The sequence below is a fragment of the Ornithorhynchus anatinus genome, chromosome 2, assembly GCF_004115215.2.
Source record: "Ornithorhynchus anatinus isolate Pmale09 chromosome 2, mOrnAna1.pri.v4, whole genome shotgun sequence".
In the NCBI taxonomy this organism is placed as follows: Eukaryota; Metazoa; Chordata; class Mammalia; order Monotremata; family Ornithorhynchidae; genus Ornithorhynchus; species Ornithorhynchus anatinus.
The window spans coordinates 156,775,592-156,780,470 of NC_041729.1; the positions used below are offsets into that span (position 1 = coordinate 156,775,592).

A 4,879-nucleotide genomic window follows, 5' to 3' on the forward strand; every position below is an offset into this window, starting at 1 on the left:
TTTAGACTGCGAGCCCGTCACTGGGCAGGGATTGTCTCTATCTGTTGTCGAATCGTACATTCCAAGCGCTTAGTACTGTGCTCTGCACATAGTAAATGCTCAATAAATACTATTGGATAAATGAATGAATGAGCGACACTTGACATCAGGTGGCAAGAAGGAATTGCAAATACTGAAATCCTGGAGCAAAGTCCATCTGCTAGGATTAAAGCTAGACTCACCTCAACCCAACTCTCTGTCTCCCCCTCTAGACTATAAGCTCTTTAATAATGATGGTATTTGTTAAGCGCTTACTATGTGCAGAGCGCTGTTCTAAGCGCTGGGGTAGACACAGGGGAATCGGGTTGTCCCACGTGGGGCTCACAGACTTCATCCCCATTTTACAGATGAGGAAACTGAGGCACAGAGAAGTGAAGCGACTTGCCCACAGTCACACAGCTGGCAAGTGGCAGAGCCGGGATTTGAACTCATGACCTCTGACTCCAAAGCCCGGGCTCTTTCCACTGAGCCGCGCTGCTTCTCTAAGAATACGCCTCCCCGTCGGGGAATCGAACCCCGGTCTCCCGCGTGACAGGCGGGGATACTTACCACTGTACTAACGAGGAGGGCAGGGAGCTTGTTGACCAACTCTGATATACTGTCATCTCCTAAGCACCTAGTGCAGTGTTCTTCATACAGTAAATGCTCAATGAATATGATCGGTTTAGTGACTGATTGATCGATTAACCCGAAGTGGGCATAAGGAGAGAACGGATGGTAGCGGGATACCCAAAGAGTTCATTCATTCATTCATTCATTCAGTCATATTTATTGAGCGTCTACTGCGTGCAGAGCACTGAACTGAGAGCTTGGGAGAGTACAGCATAACAATGAACAGACGCATTGCCCGCCCATAATGAGCTTACAGTCTAGAGATGAACTTATAGAACTTACTTGACTAATGAAACTTTGAGTCCATTGTGGCTATTTATTTGCCTCGTGTCTTAATATTTGGAGGAGATGTGATTTCAAAAGGGCTTTGAAGATGGGGAAAGCTATAGTTCTTTGGCTGTGAAAGAAAAGGGATTCCAGGCATGGGATGTGAGCGGGCAGTTTGGAGGAGGAAACCGTGAGGAGAAATGACTCAACTTGAGAAGAACGAATGATAATAATAATGTTGATATTGGTTAAGCGCTTACTATGTGCAGAGCACTGTTCTAAGCGCTGGGGTAGACACAGGGGAATCAGGTTGTCCCACGTGGGGCTCACAGTCTTATTCCCCATTTTACAGATGAGGGAACTGAGGCACAGAGAAGTTAAGTGACTTGCCCAGAGTCACACAGCCGACAAGTGGCAGAGCTGGGATTCGAACTCATGAGCCCTGACTCCAAAGCCCGTGCTCTTTCCACTGAGCCACGCTGCTTCTCGAAGAGGGTGATGGGTGTAATGGAAGGAGGGGAGAGCGGATGAAGTGCATTAAAGCTGATGGTCAGGAGTTACCGCTGGATGAGGAGAGGAAAAGACCACCACTGGAGACTTCGGCAGAGTGGGGAGATCAATGCCCAATTATACCGGGGAACAATGATTCCAGGCAACAGAAGACCTTGGATCTATTCCCAGCTCCTCCACTTGTCTCCTCTGCAACCTTGGGCAAGTTGCTTCACTTGTCCGGGCCTCAGTTATCTCATCTGTAAAATGGGGATTAAGACTGTATGCCCCATGTGGGACACGGACTGTGTCCGGCCTGGTTAGCTTGTGCCTACCCCAGGGCTTAATACAGTGCCTGGCACGTAATAAACACTGAAATACCATAAAAACAAAATAAAGATGGACTAGAGAGGGATGAGATTGAATCAGGGAAGTTATTGAGGAGGCTGATACAGGAGTCCAGACTGGATACTGCAAATGACTGCATCAGCCTGACGGTTGTTGTTGCCGACCTGTACCCTCCAAGCGCTTATTACAGTCCTCTACACATAGCAAGTGCTCAGTAAATACTACTGAATGAATGAGTGAATTGAGAAGAAGCGGAAGACTGCGGAAATATCACGAATGAAGAACTGACAGGATTTGGCAACTGTTGTCAACTATGATGGGGAAGTTAGGTCGAGGAGACAATATGATGGGGAGGGGAGGGATAAGGATAAGTCTTTTTTTTTACAGCAGAAGGTATGAGAGGGTGAGTGAGAGAAGGCAAAAGTGAAAATGGGCCCGCTATTACAAACAAACAAAACAATGCAACAAACAACCGTCTCTGAGTGTGGGTGATTTCCTTGGAGTTATTGTCTGGCACTGGTCTTTTCAGCCACTAGTAAAAATCACTGTCACAGAGTGGCCAAAGTACCTGTAGGAATGGGAAGGGGCATTGAGCCTTCAGGGAGAGAACCTATTTGCTTCGTTCTCTCCAAAGCATCCTAGGCCTACCTAGCCTGCTCCACCTCTCGGAGCTGGAAAGAGGTAGGGGTGAAATCAAGATGGCAGCAACAAGTTCGTGCCTCCATCTCGCCTGTCTCACCGCCGAGCCCTGGCTCACGTCTTACCTCTCGCCTGAAACGCCCTCCCTCCTCAAATCTGCCAGACAATTACTCTCCCCCTTTCAAAGCTTTACTGAAGGCCCATCTCCTTCAAGAGGCCTTCCCAGACTAAGTCCCACTTCTCCTCATCTCCCACTCCCTTCAGCATCACCCTAATTTACTCCATTTGCCCTCCTCCCCAACCCCCCAGCCCCACAGCACTTATGTATATAGCTAAAATTTTATTTATGTGTACTGATGTCTCCCCCCCACCCCAGATTGTGAGATTGTCATGGACAAGAATTGTCACTCTTTATTGTAGTTTTGTACTTTCTCAATACAAATGCAGTGCTCTGCACACAGTAAACTCCTAATAATTACGACTGAATGCATGAAAGAATGATTGAATGATCCTTACCATGATCTTCGGGCTTCCCATTATCCTCACTAGCTTTAAAGACCAGGCCACAGGCTGTTCTCCTTCCAGGCCCTGGAGTCTCACAGCAGACCATCTTGAGCCCCCAAAGAGAAGGCCCTAATACCCCAAACCATCCCTGAATCCCCTCTCGACTATAAACTCACTGTAGACAGGGAACGTGTCTACCAATTCTGTTGTGTTGTACTCTCCCAAGCATTTATTACAGTGCTCTGCATACAGTAAGCACTCAATGAATTCGATGGATTGATTGATCCCTGCCCCGGATCGATTGATCCCTGTCCCTTTGGTGGCTTGTGATCTTTGAGTATCAAGTAGCCCTGCTCAATAGCCTGGCAAGGATAATCTAAGGGGGGTGGTGGGGGAAGGGGTAGCAAAGAAGGAGGGGGAAGAAGGTGAGATGGAGACAATAAAAGAAGGTGGTCAGATAATAAGCTGAGCACTGACTGTGTGGAGAACAGTTTACACAGATTGTTTGAGAAGCGGTGTGGTAATAATAATAATTATAATAATTATGGTATTTGTTAAGCGCTTACTAAGTGGTTAGTTCTTGGCCCGCCAACTAAAACTCAACATGACCAAAACTGAGCTCCTCATCTTCCCTCCCAAGCCCTGTCCTCTCCCTGACTTCCCTATCACCGTGGACGGTACGACCACCCTTCCCGTCTCTCGGGCCCGCAACCTCGTTGTGTTCGACTCGGCTCTCTCGTTCACCCCACACATCCGATCCGTCACCGAGACCTGCCGGTCTCACCTTTATAATATCGCCAAGATCCGCCCTTCCCGCTCCACCCAAACGGCTACCTTACTGGTCCGGGCTCTCATAATATCCCGGATGGATTACTGCGTCAGCCTGCTCTCTCATCTCCCTTCCTCCTCTCTCTCCCCGCTCCAGTCTATTCTTCATTCCGCTGCCCAGCTCAACTTCCTGCAGAAACGCTCTGGGCCTGTCACTCCCCTTCTTAAAAACCTCCAGTGGTTGCCTATCGACCTCCGCACGAAACAAAAACTTCTCACTCTAGGCTTCGAGGCTGTCCATCTCCTCGCCCCCTCCTACCTCTCCTCCCTTCTCTCTTTCCACTGCCCACCCCGCAGGCTCCGCTCCTCCGCCACCCACCTCCTCACCGTCCCGCGTTCTCGCCCGTCCCGCCGTCGAACCCCGGGCCACGTCCTCCCACTGTCCCGGAACGCCCTCTCTCCTCACCTCCGCCAAACTAACTCTCTTGCCCTCTTCAAAGCCCTACTGAGAGCTCACCTCCTCCAAGAGGCCTTCCTACATTGAGCTTCCCCTTTTTCCTCTGCTCCCTCTGCTGCCCCTCTACCCCCACCGTCCCCTCCCCTCAGCTAAGCCCCCCTTTCCCCCCTTTCCCTCTGCTCCTCCCCCTCTCCCTTCCCCTCCCTTCAGCACTGTGCTCGTCCACTCATTTGTGTATATTTTTTATTACCCTATTTATTTTGTTAATGAGATGTACATCCCTTGATTCTATTTATTGCTATTGTTTTAACGAGATGTACATCCCCTTGATTCTATTTATTGCTATTGTTTTTGTCTGTCTTTCTCCCCCGATTAGACTGTAAGCCCATCAGTGGGCAGGGACTGTCTCTATCTGTTGCCAATTTGTACATTCCAAGCGCTTAGTACAGTGCTCTGCACATAGTAAGCGCTCAATAAATACTATTGAACGAATGAATGAAGTGCCAAGCACTAAGTGCTGGGTTTAATACAAGGTGATCAGGTTGTTCCACGTGGGGCTCACAGTCTTAATCCCCATTTTACAGATGAGGGAACTGAGACACAGGAAAGTGAAGCGATTTGTCTGAGGTCCGACAGGTGACAAGTGGCGGAGCTGGGGTTAGAACCCATGACCTTCTGACTTCCAGGCCCGTGCTCTATCCACTAAGCCATGGGTTCTAATCCCAGACTGCCACTTGTCTGCTGAGTGACCTTGGG

General features: G+C 49.1%; 1 non-coding gene across 1 annotated transcript; it reads right to left on the bottom strand.

The window, feature by feature from the left end:
• Positions 1–533: 533 nt before the first annotated feature.
• Positions 534–605, bottom strand: TRNAD-GUC. The gene has a single exon. It is a non-coding gene; the product is annotated as a tRNA-Asp (tRNA).
• Between the last annotated feature and the right edge of the window lie 4,274 nt (positions 606–4,879).